This window comes from Lissotriton vulgaris, chromosome 3_1 (assembly GCF_964263255.1).
Source record: "Lissotriton vulgaris chromosome 3_1, aLisVul1.2, whole genome shotgun sequence".
NCBI classification, from domain to species: Eukaryota; Metazoa; Chordata; class Amphibia; order Caudata; family Salamandridae; genus Lissotriton; species Lissotriton vulgaris.
This window is the reverse complement of record NC_141689.1, coordinates 1647440641-1647464166: the sequence shown is the minus strand read 5'-3', so window position 1 is coordinate 1647464166 and position 23526 is coordinate 1647440641. Positions and strand designations below refer to the sequence as shown.

The 23526-nt window shown below is 44.2% G+C and overlaps 1 long non-coding RNA gene across 1 annotated transcript in view; it reads left to right on the top strand.

The window, feature by feature from the left end:
* The window catches only part of LOC147728304 (uncharacterized), a 573046-nt gene extending 552589 nt beyond the window's left edge, over positions 1 to 20457 (top strand). Inside the window, exon 3 of the long non-coding RNA XR_015309371.1 lies at positions 20353 to 20457. This is a non-coding gene — a long non-coding RNA (uncharacterized LOC147728304). The remainder of the gene's footprint in view (positions 1 to 20352) is intronic.
* Positions 20458 to 23526: the final 3069 nt, after the last annotated feature.

The window sequence follows — 23526 nt, the reverse complement described above, 5'->3', positions numbered from 1 at the left end:
CGTGCACTCCCGCCCTGGCCCCTGCCCGCCAAGACATTGTCTGTGTCCCGGACAATGTTGTGGCGGGCGGGTTCCGGGGCAGGAGTGCACGCAAGCCTGAAATGCTGCCCCCAGACCCTGAGCCTTACCGCAGTTGTTTCGGGCCAACCTCCCGCACCGGCTCCCTCCCGTCCCGTGTCCCTGAAGTGCTGCCCCCAGACCCTGAGCCTTACAGTAGTTGTTCCGGGCCAACCTCCTGCACCGGCTCCCTCCCATCCGGTGTCCCAGAGCCTTACCTGAGCCGCCGCTCCTCCCCGAGCTCCTCACTTCACCGCCGCTCCTCCTCGTCATCACGTACATTGCGGCCAGCGCTACGTCGTGGCCGTCAGCGGCGCGGTCGGCGCTACTTTCAGGGCACTACTTTTTTTTAAGTTATATTTTTAAATTTACGTTTTTTTTTATTTTCTATAGCCTATGTCCATCTGCACACCCTGAGGATTACAACAATGTATTGGGTGTGTGGATTGGCGCTGTGGTTCCCGAGTTTACCTTGCCAAAAAGTTTGTGTTCTCTCTTTATAATAGTAGTATATATATATATATATATATATATATATATATATATATATATATATATATATATATATATATATATATATATATATATATATATATATATATATATATATATATATATGTATATATATACTAATATAATGAAGAGAGAGCCCAAACCTTTGAGGCGGGTAATCTCAGGAACCACAGCACCAATCACAACACCCAGTACAGCGTTGGAGAGGGCAGTTGCAGCAGAAGGACATAGGCTATACAGATGCCCACCATAAACATTTAAAAGGTAAAAGAACCGTGCCAGCAAAGTAGTCCCTTGTGGGCGTGTCTGCGTTGTGCTGTGGGCGTGTGCTGGGGGCGTGACAACGCTGGGGGCGCGTGGTACATTCCGCCCTTCATGCCATGTCTCATATCGTGTGCTGTGGGCATGTGCTGGGGGCGTGGGCATGTGCGGGCGCGGGATTACTGGAAAAAAAAGTGAGCGTTGTGCCCAATATTTCATTGTTTTTTCTTCCCAGGTTCTGTACATTCCAGCTCCAGGTGTCCACCCTGCTTCCTTTAAATACCCCTGCACCCCATAATCATAACCCACCTTAACTTCTTAAAATACCCCAACACCCTTAAACACTAACCCATCTTAATCCTATAAATATACTCTGTACCCCAAAACCCAAACCTTTCCCAAAACCCTAAAAATAGCCCTGTACCCCAAAACCCAAACCTAGCCCGAACCCTATAAATACCCCTGTACCTCAAAACCTAAACTTACCCCTGAACCCTAAAACTACCCCTATACCCCAAAACCCAAACCTAGCCCGAACCCTAAAAATACCCCTGTACCTCAAAACCCAAACCTACCCCTGAACCCTAAAATACCCCTGTACCCCAAAACCCAAACCTAGCCCTGAACCCTTAAAATACACCTTACCCCAAAACCCAAACCTACCCCTGAACCCTAAAAATACCCCTGTACCCCAAAACCCAAACCTAGCCCTGAACCATAAAAATAACTCTGTACCCCAAAACCCAAACCTACCCCATAACCCTAAAATACCTCTGTACCCTAAAACCCAAACCTAGTCCTGAACCCTAAAAATACCCCTGTACCCCAAAACCCAAACCTAGCCCTGAACCCTTAAAATAACCCTGTACCCCAAAACCCAAACCTACCCCTGAACCTTAAAAATACCCCTAGACCCCAAAACCCAAACCTAGCCCTGAACTCTAAAAATACCTCTGTACCCCCAAACCCATACCTATCCCTAAACCCTAAAACTACCCCTGTACCCCATAACACAAAACTATATCGGAACCCTTAAAATACCCAAACACCCGAAAACATATACCTCAGTACCCCAAAACATATACCCCATATCCATACTTACCTTATCCAAACATTAAAAAAAACATGCTTTTACCATTCATGCATTTACAACGAATTTCGTTGTAAATGTATGCGTGGTAAAAACATATAAAATGTAATGCCATGCGTTATAATGGCATTGCAGAGTCATGGTACTTTCGTAATGAAAGTATGCGGAGTGATGGTATGCGGAAAGAAAGTTGCGGAATAATGGGTGTTTACCCTCCCCCGGTAAGTACATTGGTGGCCCGGCGGCCGACATCTCCAGCAACATACTGATATTTTTTCACCACCGATTGGAAAAATGCACAGGTCTCTCTCATTGATAGCCAGCACCAACATACACTTTTCGACACACCTCCCGCCACAAGTTCTAGAATTGTGAACTTTAGAGCTGGGGAGCTACGTTCGAATCTCAGCATCAGCTCAACATCCTGTGATTCCAGGCAAATCGCTTTGTCTCCCCGTGCCTACCACAAATGAATCTGTTCTTCTGTAATGTAAATTGTGCTCATGCCATGTTGTCGAGTTCGCGCTATATAATATTGCAAGGAAAAATAAAGTAGGGAAACTCGAGTTCACACACTACTGAACGCGCACTCTTAAGCGCATCAGCAGTGCACTGTGAATCAGAGCGTTTCACAGGCCTGTCACAGATAAGAAATGCTATCAAATCGAAATCCTACAAAACAATATACTACTGGCCGGCAGCAATTCATACCCGGACAACGTCGGGACGGGCTGCTAGTATATATATATATCAATTCCGTTTTCTGACATGCAGAATATCTTGCACACTCCCAGCTTTTCACAGATGACCAGTAGTCCAATCTCATTTATCATATTTATTTCATATTTCGAGATTAAGCCAGCATCCTGCTCGACGCGTTTCGCGGCCCATGCCGCTTTCTCACGAAGCTTAGTGTTACAAAGTGTTTGTTTGTCAAGTGATTAAATAAACAGTGAAAAAAAGGTGGTTTCTTGTGTAACAGGAAGTCACTTGGTTACCGTGACTGTATTTCCTACGCCCCTAGGCCTGTTGGTAAACGTAGGGCCTAATGTTTATGTTGTTTGTGTGGTAACTATTCATGCCCCCCTGTTTTAGGCTTTGCTGTTAGGTGTATCCTTATCTAGGTCTCTTGTTAATTTCTTTGGAGGGATAAAACGGGAGAAATCAGGCATGATCATAATGCGAAATAAATCACCCAAAGAAATTAACCAGAGACCTAGATAAGGATACACCTAACAGCAAAGCGCAAAACTCGGGGGCATGAATAGTCACGCATCTGTGCCGTTTTTGCCACATGGCGCACCGCATTATAAGTGCAGCGCACCATGGGTGGCGGAGCTGCGGCGCACAATAACTGGCGCATCCCTGGGGATGCACCAGTTATTGTAAATCAGCCCCAATACATTTAGCCAACGAGAGACCACTTACTGAGTAGACAGTAGAAAGTACTCCAGTTGATTAGAGGTATTGCACAAAACTGTGGCATATTCGTGGACAAACACGCAGGGCGGTATTCATTCTGCCCCCTGTTAGACTCGTTTTTTGTGCCCTTCTGCTCTCTGTTAGACTCGTTTTTCCCTTGTTTTTCTGCCCTTCTGGCCCCTGTGAGACTCTTTTTTTGTGCCCTTCTGCCCTCTGTTACTCATTTTTCCCTTGTTTTTCTGCCCTTCTGCCCTATTTAGACTCGTTTTTTGTGCCCTCATGCCCTCTGTTACTCTCTTGTTTTTCTGCCCTTCTGCCCTCTGTTAGACTCGTTTTTTGTGCCTTTCTGGCCTCTGTTAGGCTCGTTTTTGTGCCTTTCTGCCCCCTGTTAGACTCGTTTTTTGTGCCCTTCTGCCCTCTGTTAGACTCGTTTTCCCCTTGTCTTTCTGCCCTTCTGCCCTTTGTTACACTGCTTTTATGCCTTTCTGCCCTCTGCATCACCCTATTATCACTCAGCGCTACCCCAGCATCACTCAGCACCACCACATTATCACTCAGCACCACCACATTATCACTCAGAACCACCACAGCACCACTCAGCACCACCACAGCATCACTCAGCACCACCACAGAACCACTCAGCACCACCACAGCACCACTCAGTGCCACCACAGCATCACTTAGCACCACCACAGCATCACTCAGCACCACCACAGCATCACTCAGCACCCCCACAGCACCACTCAGCACCACCACAGCATCACTCAGCACCACTATAGCACCAATCAGCACCACCACAGCACCACTCAGCGCCACCACAGCATCACTCAGCGCCACCACAGCATCACTCAGCGCCACCACATTATCACTCAGCACCACCACAGCACAAGTCAGCACTACCACAGCATCACTCAGCACCACCACAGCATCACTCAGCATCACCACAGCACCACTCAGCATCACCACAGCACCACTCAGCGCCACCACAGCATCACTCAGCACCACAACAGCATCACTCAGCACCACCGCATTATCACTCAGCACCACCACAGCACCACTCAGCACCACCACAGCATCACTCAGCACCACCACAGCATCACTCAGCACCACCACAGCACCACTCAGCACCACCCCAGCATCACTCAGCACCATCCCAGTATCACTCAGCACCACCACAGCACCACTCAGCATCACCACAGCACCACTCAGCACCACCACATCACCACTCAGCGCCACCCCAGCATCAATCTGCGCAACCATTCAACAACAACTGGTTCAAATATGTTCTCTCAATGTTTCAAGCTTTATTACAAATTTCACAAAAAGATGTTAATATTTCACTGCTGTTCTTGGATTTTCGTCACAATAAAATACATTGAACATAATCTTCACAAAAGTTATGTACAAAAGTTTAAGCTATTGCCATTATAAATTAAAATCACTTTTATTTAAGTATTAATTATTTAAAAAACGTAAAAGCCATTGTAATTTGTAATATCAATACATCTAAGTCACTTAAATACAAAACATATTGCATTATAAATGCTATAGGTGTCACATTTGCGAAAGTTATAACTATTGGCATTGTAAATGACAAAGCTATTAATTTAGCTATTTTCAAAACCAACACATAAATAAAAACATTGTCATTTACAAGACCAATAGCTCAAACGTTCCTAATGCGAGACCTATTGCATTGCAAATGCTTGTTTTTATATCTGTCAATGCTTCCTGTTGAGGTTTAATTTTCGTGACAGGCGCCTCATTGCCTACTTGTAACTATTCTCCGACCCTGCTTCAAGGGTCAGAGCAGGGTCAGAGAATAGTTGCAAGTCGGCAACGAGGCGTCAGGAAGCACTTACAGGCTTACAGCAGCAGGTGCCCAAGTTGAAGTTAATTTCTTTGTAACCCTTTTGTAAAAGGTTACAAAAAATTAGCTTCAACTTTTGCACCTGTTGCTGTAACCCTGTAAGTGCTTGGCTGAAAATTCGTCCCGCTGATTTGTGGATTTTACTGCGATTTCTCGAGATTCGCGGATCACGAAATTGCAGAAAATCCGCTAATTCCGGGACCGGAAGGAATTTTCAACCCATGCTTAATTATTTTCCACAAAAATAAAGTCACGGCACTCCTCTCGGTGATTTAGATTTCAAAAACGTGTCTTTCTCCTATGCATTTTGAACCATAGTTCCTGATCACAGCAGTATGTAACATATTGCTGTGATCAGGAACTACGGTTCGAAACTCGTAGGAGAAATACACGTTTTTGGAATAAACTAATCTAAATCACAGAGAGGAGTGCTGTGACTTAATTTTTGTGGGATATATATCTATAATACTATTATAAAGAGAGAACTGTGTCCTTTGAGCCAGGTAAACTCGAAAAGTACACCACCAATCCAAACACCCAAGACATCTTTGAAAACCTCAGGGCAAGCAGAAGGACATAGGCTATATGAACATAAAAAATATACGTTCTTTAAAAATTTTAGGAATAGAAAACAGTAGTCCCTTGCAAGTAGCGCCGGCCGCGACGTGCGTGATGACATCGGGAGCGCGGGGAGGAGCGGCGTTCAGGAGCAAGAGGAAAAGCGGTGGACATGAGCGCGGGGAGGAGCTGCGGACAGGCGGGGAGGAGTGGCGAGCTGCGGACAAGCGGTGAGGAGCGGTGAGAAGCGGAGGAGCAGTGGAGCAGTAAACACAGCAGCGCGGGGAGGAGCAGCGGCTGAGGTAAGTGAAGCAGCCACAGGTGCGCACCGAGGGACGGGCGGAGGGACGGGCGGGGGCCATGAGTGCTCGCAAGCCTTTCAAAGTCGGGATGTCGGGGGAAACAGCGGACAAGAGTTGCGGGTGCGCACCGAGGGACGGGCGGGGGCCATGAGTGCTCGGAATCCTTTTCCTCTAATTCGGGACGTCGGGGGAAACAGCAGACACGAGCGTGGGGAGAAGCGGCCAGGACCAACAAAACCGGAGCAAGGAAACACTGTAAGTGCGCTCTGCTACTCCGGGCCGCTCTGCTGCGCATCTCCTGCTGCGATGCTGCCCCCAGCCCCCTTCTGCCCCGGGCAACGCCGGGGCGGGCTGCTAGTATATATATATACATGTAGGCAGACGATTATTGAAAGACTGCCAGTGTTTTTGCATCTGCTGGCAAGCGGTGAAATGGATGCAAATTCCCAATGTGCCGATTAAACTTCGTCTGGCTCTATTTCAACTTGTGGGCTGACCTGTGTGTTAGAGATATTGACGGCTGTTGCCTAGCCGGGAAGTATTGCCCACTGCTTGGAGGCGGGTCTGTGCAGGCTGTGAGAGGCTGCCTGCAACTATGGGACGAAGACAAGCAGCGCCATAACAGGATGGTGTGTGTTTATGGCACTGTTTCACTGCCGAAAGCGAGGCAGACTGCACCATTGGTGATCTTTCTTTCCACTTGGAACTTTATCAGTTGGTACAAAATTGTGAGACTTGTGAAGCTACCCCACTCGGGGAGGACTTTCAGCGCACTGCATTGTCCAGAAGGCTTTGCGCAACGCCACGCCCACTGTTGCAGGTGTGGGTAATAACTACTTAAGTGTGTGAAAATAAGCTGCTCCATACTCTCCCTACCTATGCCTCTGAAGTAAGGCAGACGATTATTGAAAGACTGCCAGTGTTTTTGCATCTGCTGGCAAGCGGTGAAATGGATGCAAATTCCCAATGTGCCGATTAAACTTCGTGTGGCTCTATTTCAACTTGTGGGCTGACCTGTGTGTTGGAGATATTGACGGCTGTTGCCCAGCTGGGAAGTATTGCCCACTGCTTGGAGGCGGGTCCTGTGCAGGCTGTGAGAGGCTGCCTGCAACTATGGGACGAAGACAAGCAGCGCCATAACAGGATGGTGTGTGTTTGTGGCACTGTTTCACTGCCGAAAGCAAGGCAGACTGCACCATTGGTGATCTTTCTTTTCACTTGGAACTTTATCAGTTGGTACAAAATTGTGAGACTTGTGAAGCTACCCCACTCGGGGAGGACTTTCAGCGCACTGCATTGTCCAGAAGGCTATGCGCAACGCCACGCCCACTGTGGCAGGTGTGGGTAATAACTACTTAAGAGCGCGAAAATAAGCTGCTCCATACTCTCCCTACCTATGCCTCTGAAGAAAGGCAGATGATTATTGAAAGACTGCCAGTGTTTTTGCATCTGCTGGCAAGCGGTGAAATGGATGCAAATTCCCAATGTGCCGATTAAACTTCGTGTGGCTCTATTTCAACTTGTGGGCTGACCTGTGTGTTGGAGATATATATATATGTATATTTATATATAAAGAGAGAGAGAGAGAGAGAGAGAGAGAGAGAGAGAGAGAGAGAGAGCGAGAGAGAGAGAGAAAGAGACATAATACATTGAATTAAATATGGTAACAATTATTTAAAGCTAATGGTTTAGTAACACATATTTAACACAAACATATTTGTAAACTTATGCAAACATGTAAATGAATTGAAAAAATAGTTTTAATTAATACTGAGAAATAAATAAATGCTATATCTATATACATTAAAAATGAAAAAATATTAAAACAATTTAAAAAATAAATTATTAATGTTAATAATAACTCAAACATTTAAATTATTAAACATATAGGAAAAATAACAAATATAACTATTAATTGAAACATAACATTAATATTACTAAAATCAAAGTTAAATTAGAAAAAAATTCAAGCATTGCCACATAATATATAAAAAATCACAACAGTGACTGATAAACAGTACAAGCAAAAGAGTTCAATTTGAAAGGACTCAGATTAAAAAAATCTAACTCTAGTTTAAGCAAATTAAAGAAAACTGTTGCAGATTGGAAGAGTTACATTTATTTTTTCAACGCCAACTCCAACAATAGCAGGGAAAGTCTTGATTTTTAGATGGGGTTACATTTACTATTCCCACTCAAACGTAATAAAAAGCAGTGATAGTGCTGGACTTTGGAGGATTTAGATTTACTATTCCCACTCCAATCTCCACAACAGTGGGGAAAGCAAAGGACTTTGGAGTGGTTAGATTTACTATTCCTACTCCAATGTAAGAAAAAAACGGGACTGTGTTGGGCTTTGTAGGGGTTAGATTTACTATTCTGCTCCAATTCCAAAATATGTAAAATCAGGGAAAGTATTGGGCTTTGGTGGGTTTTGATTCAGTATTTCCACTTCAATTTTAAACGCAATGTAGCAATCCCTAGTGGGATGCAAATTGACCTACCTCATGAATATTAATGAGGTAGGTTGCAGTTTGCCACTCACAAGGAATCACAACCAACACAGGGATGGTGGCCTGCTGAGATCAGCAGCACACTATGTCTGTGATTCCTTTTTAATAAAGAGGACTTTTAAAAAAAATGCAGCCTGTTTCCCTTAAAGGAAATGGGACCACATAATAAGAATAGTTACTTTCTTTTTTTTTTTTGTTTAAGAAGAGGCAGTGGTCCCGTGAACCACAGCCTCCTCTTAAACAAACAGTTTTCTTCTTCCACAAAGGGGAAGGGATCCCTATGGGACCCCTTCTCATTACCACTATATATCTGTAGTCAGTACATTATTAATGTTTATGATTGGAATTCAGTCCTTCTAGATACCAATTCGGTACAATCCAAACACACCCAATTTGGATTTGGGTCACAAACATCAGTTGTGTTTCGGTAACAAGTTACCGAATCGCAATTTGGTGCTTGTACATTTACAAAAGCATTTTTATGTTTTCAAATGGCCAGATTCTATGTATCAGGCCATTTGAGGCCGGAAAAAAGCTTTGTACATCTGGCCCTAAATGTACTATTCCCACTTCAATCTAAACAACAGTAGGGAAAGATTTGGACTTTGGGTGGGTTTAAATCACTATTCCAACTCCAATGTAAGCATAATCAGGGAATGTATTATACTTTGGAGGGATTACAATTACAATTCCTGCTCCAACATAAGTACAAACATGGAAAGTGTTGTGCTTAGGAAGTGATAGATATAGAATTCCAAATCCATGCCATTTTTAAACAAATATTTAAATACATAGCAAAATACAGTTATTAAAACATTATCAAAATACCAAACCTCTCCTATATACTATATCTCCAAATGAAGTGTAAAATAAACATAAATAACACAACAAAAGGGAGCAAATACAAAAAGATATTTTGTATACAAACTTAAACAAATCACTTCATAATACACAAAAAACACCAACTCCAATGAATATTATAACTAATAATAAATACAAAATATTAACATTCTGATATTAACTAAATAAACAAATAAAGCAGAACTAAGGATACATCCAAAATGCATAAAAAACAATGTATAAATACTGTAATCAATCAACTGACAATTGATTGAATAACAAAAAAAACCACAAACATTAACTACATAAAAACGTAACATAATTATTTATCAATTAACTGTATAAATGAATACATTGATTAAAAATGTTTTAATTAAAAGAACTTACCAGCCTATTCCACTACAAACACAAAACACAACTAACATATGCATTAATAATCTAACTAAACATAAATAAAGATTATACAATACACTAAATGAATTAACATAATAATTATTTAATTAATTGATTTGCATAATTAAACACCAATGAGATATTTAATTAAATGTAAAAATAAAAACAATGTATAATTGAAATAACTTCCCACCCAAAGCCCATAGAACTTCAACAACCTAATATTAAACTATACATTACTAATTAAATATAAAATATGTAATTGCACATTCAAATTAAAAACGATATCTCAAACATTTACACAATTATATTTATAATATTATAACCTAAAGTTAATATATGTAATATATTATAAATTCATATTTAATACAACTCTATTAAAGTAATATATATTATATAAGAGATATATTTAATACCACTATTAGATACTAAATAACTGTAAACGTACTTTCTATATGTTGTTGCTAGATATTTGTATAATGAAGACATTTTTGACACAATATTCATCTCACACGAACTTTTGGGATGAATATTTTTCCATGTTGTGCCTGATGACCAGTTTTCCTGTAATAAAATGCAACACTTAACGGTGTGGTTGATGAAGAAGTGCTAAACAATCAGCACTTATTTTATGAGTTCAGTAAGCTGGCAGCTTTGAGCATCCCATAGGACCCTCTATGATATTTCTTATGCTTATAGTCTACTTAACCGGTTACTGCATTTGGTTGTCCAACCTGATATAATGGTTAAAGTGTTTTGGTCCTGAGCAGAAATGGTTGGATAGAGCAATGCTGTGGATATCTGCAACGATGAGCTTTGCTACTGTCATCCCATATCTGAAATGTCATTGTGAGATGTAAAGAAGTTATACTAGAGTAGCCCTTGTTGGGACTGGTTGTGATGGACTACATTGAAATTTTCCAGTTGGCAAGGAAAATGTGAGGGGTCTTTTCAGTTATTTAATACCTACTCAGTTGTTGATGTCTTGTTTATTGGCTCATACAGTACTGGGTGATAAGACCCATAGCAAATATGTTATATGTGAATGTAAGAGGATTAAGCTATTTTCGGCTAATGGCCTCTGAGTATTATCATTTGAGTATTAGTGAAAGCCAGATTTGAAACTTCTATATAATATTGAGGCTAATAATAGGTCAGCCCTTCTTAGTTTACCTGGATATAACAAGTAGTGTACTGGATGGGTTGTTCCATATCTGTAGACTGTAGATTGTAGAATTTACTTGAAGATTGTGATTATCTTTCTGGGATATATCCCAGGGTTGTGGGGTCATGTTGTTACCTTGAAAACTGTCTTCTGAAATTGATATGCTCCTGAATGCTTCAAATATTTGCTGGTACAGAGTTCTAGTGCTTGGTGGCTTGTAATGAGAAAGCATTGCCTCCTAAGCACTTTGTATGCTAAGGTGATATGAGGATCCATGGTGCAAGCTTGAATTGCAATGTCATATTTTGTTTGTATGACTTGTAGGTGTAGTGGTTCTTTTCATTGAGAGGCTCTGTCGAAAATGTAGAGTGAATTGAACATTGTCCTTCTTGCTATAGGTAGCCAATGGAGTGACTGTAAGACTGGAGCCATGCGTTCTCTTGAGGGAATGCAGAGAAGGAGTTTTGTAACTGCATTTTGGATTAGTTGTGCTTTGTGTATGATTAATTTGAATGTGCCAAAGTATAGGCTGGTGGAATAATCAAGTGATTATAAGCATGAGAATAGTTTGTATTTTTGGTTGGTTTACAAGTTAAGGGGAGATATGATGCAGTGTTTTTATTTTGTAGGAAAAAACTCTGTGACATATTTAGCATTTGATATCAAGGATAGGTCTGTGTCCATGGTCACCATAGGATTTATAATTTCTACTGATGTTGATAGAGGGGCCTTGAGTTCCTTGCTTTAAATGGGAGTAGACTAATAATGTTGCCACTCTCTGTAGGTCATGATCTCTGTCACTGCAGTTTTGAGATTTACCAAAGTCCGTCATCAAGTTTTCAGTTGTATCGGTCTTCCAAGCCATCCATTTTGAAAATGACTTGAGTGTCACCTGAATAGCTATAGCAGGTGTGATTGAATGATTATATCTAGTTTAGTAAGGATGTTAGCTGTAGGTTAAATAGTAGAAGGCATATGATGGATGTTAGAAACGGGGACACTAGTTGGCAGTTGTTTGCACCCTGTCCAAGTGGGGCCCCTCACTCTACCCAGTGTATGAAAGTTACTCACAGAGAATAACATGTACTCACCCCCTTGGTAGGTTGGTAAGAGCAGTCTGGCTTATATTCTGGGGCAATATGTAAAGTATTTGTATACGCACACACAGTAAAACTGAGAAAATACTATAAAAGTATGTCACACCAGTTTAGAAAAATAGCCACTATTTGCCTGATTACCTGATCAAAACTAGACCAAAATAGAAACAAATCCAACATACACAAGACAAGATATTAATTCCAATGTCCAATAAAGTTAGAGCGTGAATTTTCATGGCCTTGTAGAAATGGAGTGAGGCAGTGCAGCGCAAGTGGCTGCATTGCCTCGTACTACGATGGGGAGCCGTGCCATGAGTGTTACGGTGCGTGTTCCCATGTAAAATCCATGGCATTTGAAACATTCCCAGATTTACAACAAACTGTACACCTGGATATGCATCAAAAGCCTACGCCTCTCCAGGGGTGGGTTAGGGGAGGCTCGGTTTTTCCTCCTTCTATGCGTCCTTCATTCTGCACATAGAAAGAGGAAATCACCTCCATTGATTGGTTTTGTGCAGGAAGGGATGAAACATCACTGGTGCCAGCGTGCCTGTGTTGGCACATAGAAGCCAATTGAGAGCCAGCACAGGGAAAGAGGTCAGGAATACACCAGATCTGATTTATATGGTTCATTCCTACCCTCTTCATTGGCCTTTGGCTGCCAGAAGGATTGTGTTGCTGCTCTACAGCAAAGTATTGTAAATGAGGCTCCAAATATACAATATATTGGTGGGTGGTTCAGATGGGGATTGGTCATTGTACCTAGTAGGACATTGTTAAAGTTTGCATTGTCGGGTGGTGGAAGAGAAGGGCATAGATGAAATATGGAGTGGGTTGACAGCTTATCATCAAGGTGATGGCTGGCCATGGTATGGTTTTTGTTATGTATGTTTGCTAGGGATCCTCCTATTCTGCCATTACACATATTGTTGTTAATGCCAAATGCAGGTGCTGTGGCTTTGTCACATATGGGTGCAAATTATTCACTGAGTTATAATTCCGTAATGAAGATGACGTCTGGTGTGACTTCTGAGAGTAGATCAAGAATGTTTGAGGGATTTTTCTTCATAGATTTTGCATTCAATAGTAAGTATTTTAGTTTTCAGTTACTTTCCTCTTGAGGTCTTCATATCATGCTGCTTTGAGAAGGATGGGTGCTCTTGTATTGGAGGAGAAACAGAGGCAAATGAGACACTGGTGTGGATAGGTTGGGATAGTGTGGTTGAAGCTTGGGTGGACGGGAGGTGGTTGGCTTGGAGAATTTTGAGATTTGAAGTGTTTGTGGCTTTTTCGTGGAAAGCACTGGTATTGTAGCTGCTGTGTTGCTTGGTTGTCTGAATGGCGTGAGGGGAGTTCTAAGGGAAGGTGTGATGAGGTGATGTAGTTATCATACATTTGTGCCATCCCTTGATTTTTAGTTTCCTTCTGGCAAGTGACATTGTTTTTGTCGGATGTTTGGGTTGAGTTTCTAGCAAAAGTCTTTTGTTTACTGTAGGTGTAGCAGTTGGTTTTATTGCTGATTATGTAATATGATTGATGTGGGTGGTTCTGTAGTAATTATAGTCACTAGATGAATGTTTATGAGGCATGTATTTAACCCCTGCCATGCCCGTGACGGAACCGTTCCGTCACGAGCCTCGGGTGGGCTGTGCTGGTGAAGGAAAGGTTCCGTCACGGCCCGCTCACCGCGCCTGCGCTGCGCAAATTCCGCGCCTGCGCTGACATTCTGAAGAGCGGGCGGGGCCGTGACGGAACCGTCCCGTCACAAGCACAGCTCACCCGCGGGCCGTGACAGAGCGGTTCCGTCACGAGCATGGGACCGCCGCCGCGGCCCCGCCTCCCCCTTAGCGATGCGGCGGAATAGCCGCCGCAGCGAAGGGGTTAAGATAGATAGGGGCTTATTTACAAGCCCCTTGTGCCGCCGGTACGTCACTTTTTCCAATATTAAAAGTGACGCACTGGCGGCGCAAGGGACTTGTAAATAAGCCCTATAGTTCTTAGGGAAAGTGGTTTTAAAGGTGAAGAAGGAGAGTTTCTAGCAATAGGTCCATTCCAGGCCCACACAGACTCAAACAGCCAGCACCCTTTACCTGATATCCTGTACCTGAATGCCCATACTGGGTGCCCTAAACCCTCTGCTTAAATTTCCCTATTGATCAGGTAACTTGTGCCAATGGGAACACTTGTCTTATTTACCAATAGGACACCAAGCCCTAAACCCTAGAACCAATAAATGCGAAGCCCTAGAAAACAATGGAAGCCCAAGCCTTAAGCTTTACAACTAACAGACTCCCTAGCTCTGAGACTCAACCTGAGCCCAAGCCCTAAGACCTAGGGCCAATACAACTACTATTGATATAAATCATGTGACCTTTAACGTAAGGGCTGTGGAAGGAGAGAGGAGGCAGGAAGGCCTGTAGAGTAGAGTCTAGAACCAGCCCAATCACTTACCTTGCAACAGGTGTGCTGAGAGGGCAAGAACTGCTGCTGCTCAGCTCCGAGTCCCCTTGGTTGCCGAATGCATTTTCAGTTCCTGTTCAACACTGTAAATACGTCCCAATTTAAAACAAATTGAAATAATAATACACAATTTAAAATCCTTCTCTAAATACAGCAAAAGTGAAGGATAGGCAGACTCACATACAGAATGTAACACGAACATAACAGATTACGCAGTATCTACATACTTAATACCAGGCACGGCCCGTGCAGGGCGTTATACTGGGGCGGTGACATCAGGCAGGGGAGGGTCAGGGTGGGGGGTTGTAAAATGCGGGATATGGACCATTAGAGGTAAGTACAGAAAAAAATGAATAAAATGAATTTCGTTGCCCACGCTGCATCACATTTGGCGATGCAGCGTGGGCAACGAAATTCGTTTTAGTCATTTTTTTGGGTACTTACCTCTAATAGTCTATATACCGCATTTCACAACCTCCCCACCCTGACCCTCCCCTGCCTGACGTCACAGCCCCAGTAGAACGCCCTGCACGGGTCGTGCCTGCTTAATACTTTAAGAGTGTTTTTTAAGTTCTTGTTTTCTTTGTCACTTTAGTTTTTAAAAAGGAAGCACTGATGGAGTTTATACTCAAACAACAGATTCATAAGAGCAACTGCACAACAAAAGCCACCACTCTCATCAACTTTGCTGTGGTCTTGTGCTCTTGGCTGCTAAGGGTTCACAGAAGATGGGGTGGATGGGGGATAAAGGAGAAATCTTTGATAAGCCTTGAAAATGTTCTGCATGTGCTTAAGGAAATTCCATTAAGCTTAAAATCTCACTGAATAGGTCAATTTTGAGATAACATCTTAGTAAGTATAACTAATTTTAATGGCTAGTACTAAGCAGTTCTAAAAAAAAAAAAATTAAAGGCATATAAAGCTGATTGCAAGTGAAAGTAGAAAACCTGATCCACAAATATGAACATCGATATGGGGGCTATCCAATTTCTTGTGTTTGTAAAAGACCATTATTTTGGTAGAAATGCAGGGGGGTACTTGTTTAGTTTTTCAAAACGTTTGGGTGCTTCTGTGGATACAAATGTTTGCCCATAAACCCGGAGAATCTAAGGCTCTTTACCCAGAGGAAAACACAGATAAGCTTATGTTCTGCAGAGCACAGAGAATGGAAGAGAATTGTGGCTTAACTTAAAGGAGAAACGTGTCTCTTTCTAGATAATGTAACACACATGGGGCAGATTTGCTAAAATGTTGCACCAGTTTTGCATCACCAAAAAGATGCAATCCATTTCAGAATGTTTATTTTTAATGTAATTTCCAGCACGAATCTTATTTTGCACTGGAAACGTATCTCAAGGTAATGCAAAGCAGTACTTTACGATGCTTTACATTACTATGTGCTAGGGGGAGTTACACGTGTGGTAACATGGGCGTTCCCACACATCCAGGAATAGGTTTTGACACAACCACCCATAGGCTCTAATATGAGACCCAGTCTATTAACAATAGTAAACAGGGCTTGCACCAAAAAATAACGCTTCTTTGACATACGCATTAACTTGCGGAAATGCTTTTCTTTATCCACAATTTTCTGACTTTACATGTGTGCTGCGCTGTACAGCACATATTCAGATTGAGAAAAGTTCAAAGTGTGTCTATGCACAGTGTTGTGTACTGGAAGGGTATCTTCTAGAAAAAAACCTATGCTAGTTATGAAGCAGATACCTTTGCACTATGGTGCAAAGATGCATGCATGCAGCTAAGCAGCCTGATCTTGTGCCAACGCTATGGAGAGAGTAAGAAAATGCTATGTATCAGTAAATATATTGCTTTCCTGCTCTCTCCTTCTCATGCAATGCACAACAGTGCGGCAAATATGGTTGCTGTGCTACATTGCATTACATTTTTGTAACTCTCTTCCTATTTATCACACAAAAGACTTTAAAATGAACATGCTGTTCTTCTAGAAACTCATTGTGTACAGCTGGACTGCTTGGCAGAAAATGCATTGGTTTATGATTGCCCAACTGAGTCCATTTTGGCAGCTTCCCTAGGTGTAGTACCTTACCCAAAACTCATCCTCAGCGAAAAGGCACATCTAAACTCTGAAACTGGTTATTGGATGGAAGAAGCTGGAATATGCTTGCATTATCCTTAGATGGAAAACACCCGTGCAGAATCCCACGTGCACCCTATATTATTAAACTGTGAAACTTAAAGCGAAAAATGTCCGTAGACATCAGTAAGAAACAGGAAGGGGGTTTATCTCCACTTTTTTGGCTTTAAAAGCCAAGAAAGCGGAGATAAAAGTATCTCCCTATTACCTAGCTGTCGCTAACACCAGTTAGAGACAGCTAGTAGGAGATAGCGACCATCTTGGGCCCCACTTTGCATGTCAGTGATATTTATCACTAATGACATGCAAAGTGGGCGTGCCAAGATGTTAGCGACTGAAAACAGTCGCTAACATCGCTATCTCCTATTACCAACTTTTGGAGATATTCGCGCTAAGCGCGAATATCTCCAAAAGCTAACACCTGCCCTGAGCAGTTCTTAGCCATGTTATCCAATGGGAGGTGGATAACATGTCTAAGAGCATTAGCTCGGTAATGCATGAATATCGCTGACTCTTCAGCGATATTCATTCTTTGCGGCGATTTTTATCGCATTTGCGTTAAACCTTGGTAATACCAAGGTTTATTTGCGGTAAAAAATCGCCGCAGCGCTGCGGTAAATTTTTGTCTCTAACCAAGCAATAGCGATAATTATCGCTATTGCTTGGTAATATGCCCCAGGGTTTGCTTAAATACTTTTAAACAGGGGCAGTATTGTCCCAATTCTTTCAAAATGTTGTTTGTCCAACTTAAACCTTATTGAGTTGCCAATTGTAGACATACATTTACTGAAATGAAGTATGGTCCTAATTGTGGTAGATATGTTTCACATCTCAAAAGTATTTCAGTGTTCTACGTGTGTGATCAAAGCAAGCTCAGAGCCAAGAACCACATCACCACACAAGGGGCTTCAGAGAGTGAATATAGAGGGTAAAAATGATCAGTGACAGCCATGAACTCTCAAGGAGTCTACAAGAAAGACACATGCAGAGAGATGAAGTGTGGGTTGAATTTAGTTCTGTGCTCCACACCAGAGAAAATTAACACGCAATGGGACTAAATGTTTGCATATTATATTTATAACACAATATTTATGTCAGATGATATTTTTGTAGAAAACATTCTGACATATAGCTAAAAGAGATGATATGTCCGTAGACAACATTATGACATACCATTAGTTCAATGTAATACAATACTCAATAAAACAAATTATACTCTCTTGGGTGCTTGTTTCCGATCCAGGGAAGGCATGGCTTGGCAGTTCAGGCTGGACTGTTCCCATGAGGCACAGGGTCAGACTGAATTGCATAAGGCCATGTCTGAACTGGTGTAACAGAGTGAGCTAAAGAACGTTGATGGATTAAACCCAGATCTGTTGACTGGGTGTGAGTGTTTGATTGGTTCAGATGCTCCATCCATCACCACCCCCTTTTGTACCACTTTGTTCGCCATAAGTTGGCAGGGTAGGCTCAGACGTGAGTCCCTTGCTCACTTTGCCACTGGATTCAAGCAAGCCTGGCTGAAGACGGCTGTAATGCCATAAACCGGTGCTAGGAAGCTTGTTTCCAGTCCAGGGAAGGCATGGCTTGGCAGTTCGGGCTGGACTGTTCTCATGAGGCACAGGGTCAGACTGATTTGCATATGGCCATGTCTGAGTTGGGGTGGCAGAGTGGGCTAAAGAACGGTGATGGATTAAACTCTGATCTGTTGACTGGGTGTGAGTGTTTGATTGGTTCAGATGCTCTGTCCATCACCACCCCCTTTTGTACCGCTTTGTTCGCCATAAGTTGGCAGGGTATGCTCAGACATGAGTCCCTTGCTCACTTTGCCACTGGAGTCAAGCAGGCCTGGCTGAAGACGGCTGTAATGCCAGAAACCGGTGCTAGGAAGCTTGTTTCCAGTCCAGGGAAGGCATGGCTTAGCAGTTCTGGCTGGACTGTTCCCATGAGGCACAGGGTCAGACTGATTTGCATATGGCCATGTCTGAACTGGGGTGGCAGAGTTGGCTAAAGAACGGTGATGGATTAAACCCAGATCTGTTGACTGGGTGTAAGTGTTTGATTGGTTCAGATGCTCCGTTCATCACCGCCACCTCCTTTTGTACCGCCTTGTACATAAGGCAGGGACCCTATCGCCACGGGAACGTAACGTTCCCGTGGCGATAGGGGCTTCTACATAAGCCCCAGAGTTTTTCCTCATCTTTCTGTCTTCCCCTACACATCTCTGTTCCTTTGCACATTGCTGGTCTGACTTTGAGCCCATAACTCATTTAATTCATTGACTGGTTTCTAAGTACTGCACTACATATTTCATTATGCTATAAATTCCTCGAAGGAAACAACAGGGCAGTCTCCGGCCACATCAATCATTTAGGAAGCAATAAAACTAGAACCGGAAGGTAAACAAGAGTTAGATGAGCCACTAGAAAACTTGTAAACCATCCCATTCCCCTCCCCCGCAAGAGCTATATCATAGCTGTTCTATATGCTCATTTCCTGCAGCTAGGTGCTGGGAATCATTTCAGAGAGGATAGAAAAGAGGAAGAAAAAAAAACTAAATTTGATCAAACTTGCTTTGACAAAACATGTCTAAAAACTGGAATGTTATCTAATCATTGTTGAGGTGGTCGATTAACTGGTCTGGTACATTGAATGCAGGCATTTCTGGAGGGTACATATTTGCTATTTGCTGATTTTAGCATGCAGTGGGAAACTTTAAGAGTTTTAAGAGTTAAATATCCAATTTTAAACTTTAGTCTAGCTGCAAAGTCTTTCTGAGTGAGAAGGTGTGTGTTTTAGCCCATCCTTTTTACAAATTTCACTTCTCAATGTTTCTTACTAGCAAAAACATTTTCAGGATGGCAGGTACATTTATGTAAAGGCCACTAAAGTAGTCTAAGCAGCAGTCTTCACCTGTTCCTGCGATCTTTGCTGCTCTTGTGGCAGAAGGAACACCACATCATTTAGTGAGGGTGGTAATGGTAAGTGATGTTTCCTGTGCTTTTAAAGTCAGTTCTACATCCCACCACCAATAAAGATCCTACACATTACCCAGGAGGTAACACATACAATGGCGTGTATGAGAGTCAAAGCCTCAGACTATGAACAATCAACTTCCTGGGGGGGGGTCATCAGTTTAATTATATGATTGGCTTCACTTGAGTTTTTTTATGGCTCCAGGACTACCTCAAAAGTAACTGGAACAAACTTTAAGATATGCGCTTACCGACAAATGTTCTGATTGAAGTAAATATTAAAACATTGAAGGCAAATTGTATAAGTACAGTGCATGTAACTAGATGCTTACAAACAATCTGGTGCAAATAAATATACTTTAGGATGTCTCTGTTTAATAATGTCTTCTGCCCAAGGCTTACAAAGTCTTAGGTCATACTCAGTGCCACACACTTTAAGGGGCATGGTGGAAAAATTAGATGTATTTGAGTATACCTACTGCTACTGCGGCAGTCAGAAAAAAACCAAATGTGAAACCCAAATCTCTGAATGTGTCTGTCTTATGTTTGAAAAACATTGAGCATCTTTACCCTCACCCTATTCTGCCATCAAGGGCATTACATTTAGGACTAAAAAGCCTAAATGAAAACATGCCACTAATTACGGAAAAATATGTTGCAGTTGCTGCATGCTAGTATACTATGTGTTGTATTTATGCTACTCTTTTCTTTTTGACATAGGAGATGCTTGAGAGATTACCAAGAAAAACATCCATTCCCCTCGACTTATAAGACAATTGTCTTTTTGGAACAGAAAGACATCAGCAGGAATCGGAGTCCTATAGGTGAGACTGAAGGGGCATGCTTTGTCCAATTTTACAATTGTTTGTTATGTAGCAGAAGGATACACAGTAAAAGCAAGGAGGGGTACTGAATTGTGTATTATGGTTGTTGTTTTGCATGGGTTCATTCCCCATCTACAACAGGTTTCAATAGAAAAATGTTAAAGTAATTGATGAGCTTGATACTAAGTAAACGTTACAGTGACCAAGGAGAGAGCCAAATGGCTGTAGTCTGGAATATTGTGTGGGGAATATTGTTATACCTTAATATCGTAGCCAAAATATGGAGGACAAAAATATTGAATTGTAGTCTATATATGGAAGTATAGATTTACTAATTTTAACTCCACAAATACATCACTTGCAGATATATACATATAATATATATATATATGTGTGTGTGTGTGTATATCAATCATTGACACTTATAAAGCGCGCTACATACCCGTAGGGTCTCAAGGCGCTGGGGGGGGGGGGGGGCGCTACTGCTCGAACAGCCAGGTCTTCAGCTTCTTCCTGAAGGAGAGGTGGTCTTGGGTCAGGCGCAGGTCGGTCGGGAGGGAGTTCCAGGTCTTGGCGGCCAGGTAGGAGAAGGACCTTCCTCCTGTAGTCGCTCTTCGGATGCGGGGGACGGCGGCGAGGGCGTGGTCGGCTGATCGGAGGTGGCGTTTGGGAGCGTAGAAGTTGACTCGGCTGTTGAGGTAGCTCGGGCCTTGGTCATGTAGGGCTTTGTGTGCGTGGGTGAGGAGGCGGAAGGTGATTCTTTTGTTGACGGGGAGCCAGTGAAGGTCTCTCAGATGTCCGGAGATGTGACTGGTTCGTGGGATGTCGAGGATGAGTCTGGCTGAGGCGTTCTGGATCCGCTGGAGTCTCTTCTGGAGCTTGGCGGTGGTACCGGCGTAGAGGGCGTTGCCGTAGTCCAGTCGGCTGGTGACGAGGGCCTGGGTGACGGTCTTCCTGGTCTCGGTGGGGATCCACCAGAAGATCTTCCGTAGCATGCGTAGGATGTTGAAGCACGCCGAGGAGACGTTGTTGACTTGCCTGGTCATGGAGAGGGAGGAGTCCAGGATGACGCCCAGGTTTCGTGCATGGTCTGTCGGTTTGGGTGCGGTGCCCAGGGCGGGAGGCCACCAGGAGTCGTCCCAGGCGGAGGGTGAGGAGCCCAGGATGAGGACCTCCGTCTTGTCCGAGTTCAGTTTCAGGCGGCTGGTCGTCATCCACTCGGCTACCTCTTTCATCCCTTCGTGCAGGTTGGCTCTGGCGGCGGCGGGGTCGTTGGTCAGGGAGAGGATCAGCTGGGTGTCGTCGGCGTAGGAGATTATGCTGAGGTTGTGTTTGCGTACGATGGCCGCGAGGGGGCTCATGTAGACGTTGAAGAGGGTGGGGCTCAGAGATGATCCTTGGGGGACGCCGCAGATGACTTCGGAGGCCTCTGACTTGTACGGTGGTAGGCGGACTCTCTGTGTTCTTCCGTCAAGGAAGGAGATGATCCATTCCAGCGCCTTGTCCTGGATGCCGATGTTGCTGAGGCGCCGTACTAGGGTGCGGTGGCAGACCGTGTTGAATGCCGCGGAGAGGTCTAGGAGGATGAGGGCCGCTGTTTCTCCATTGTCCATCAGGGCTCGGATGTCATCGGTGGCGGCGATGAGGGCGGTCTCGGTGCTGTGGTTGGCTCGGAAGCCGGACTGTGAGGGGTCGAGGGATCCGTTCGTCTCGAGGAAGGCGGCCATCTGCTTGTTGACGGTCTTCTCGATGACTTTGGCTGGAAACGGGAGGAGCGAGATGGGGCGGTAATTCTTGAGTTCGGTGGGGTCCGCTGTGGGTTTCTTGAGAAGAGCGCTGAGTTCGGCGTGCTTCCAGCTCTCGGGGAAGGTGGCGGTGTCGAAGGATGTGTTGATGATGTCTCGCAGGTGGGGTGCGATGACAGCGTCGGCCTTGTTGAAGACGTGGTGAGGGCAGGGGTCGGTCGGTGATCCGGAGTGGATGGAGTTCATCGTGCGGATGGTGTCTTCGGTGCTGATCGGGGTCCAGGCGTGGAGGGTGGTGGTGGGGGGTGGTTGTTCGGTCATGGTGTGCGTTGGTTGGTTGTTGAAGCTGTTGTGTATGTCCGCGATCTTGTTGTGGAAGTATGAAGCGAGGGAGTTGCAGAGGTCTTGCGATGGGGTGATGTCGTTGTTTCCTGCGCTGGGGTTGGAAAGCTCTTTCACGATGTTGAAGAGTTCCTTGCAGTTGTGTGCGTTGTTGTCCAACCGGTCCTTGAAAGCTGTTTTCTTGGCGGCGCGGATCAGCTGGTGGTGTTTCCGGGTGGCAAGTTTGAAGGAGGTCCTGTTGTCCGGTGTCGGTTCCCTTCTCCAGACTTTCTCGAGGGCTCGGCAGTTCTTCTTGGAGCTCTTGAGTTCGTCGGTGAACCATGGGGCCTTCTTGCTGCCGGGTCTGCTAGGCGGGGTCCTCAGTGGGGCGAGTTCGTCCGCGCAGTTGTTGATCCACTTCGTGAGGTTGTCTGCGGCCTGGCTGGGGTTCGCTGAGCTGGCAGGAGGGTGCTGGCTCAGGGAGGTGGCGAGCTGGTCTGCTGTGATCTTGTTCCAGCTTCTGCGGGCGGCCTGTTTCTGGTGGTGGTGGGTCGTCGTTCTCTTGAAGGTGAAGTGGACGCAGCTGTGGTCCGTCCATTGAAGCTCTGTGGCGTGGCTGAAGTTGATGTCTGTGCTGGAAGAGAAGACTGCGTCGAGTGTGTGTCCGGCGAGGTGGGTGGGGGTGGACACCAGTTGCTTGAGTCCCAGGTTGGCGAGGTTGTCGAGCAGGGTGCTGGTGTTGCGGTCGTTGTTGTTCTCCAGATGGAAGTTGAGGTCTCCCAGGAGGATGTAGTCGGCGGAGGGGAGGGCATGCGGGCTGACGAAGTCGGCGATGTCCTCGCTGAATTGCGTGCGTGCTCCAGGGGGTCGGTAGATCAGGGTACCTCTGAGGGTGGTGTTCGGGTTGGTGTGGATCTGGAAATGCAGGTGTTCGGCGCTGGTCAGGGTGTTGTCGGTGCTGGTCGTGAGACGGATGGAGCTCCTGTGGACGATGGCGATGCCTC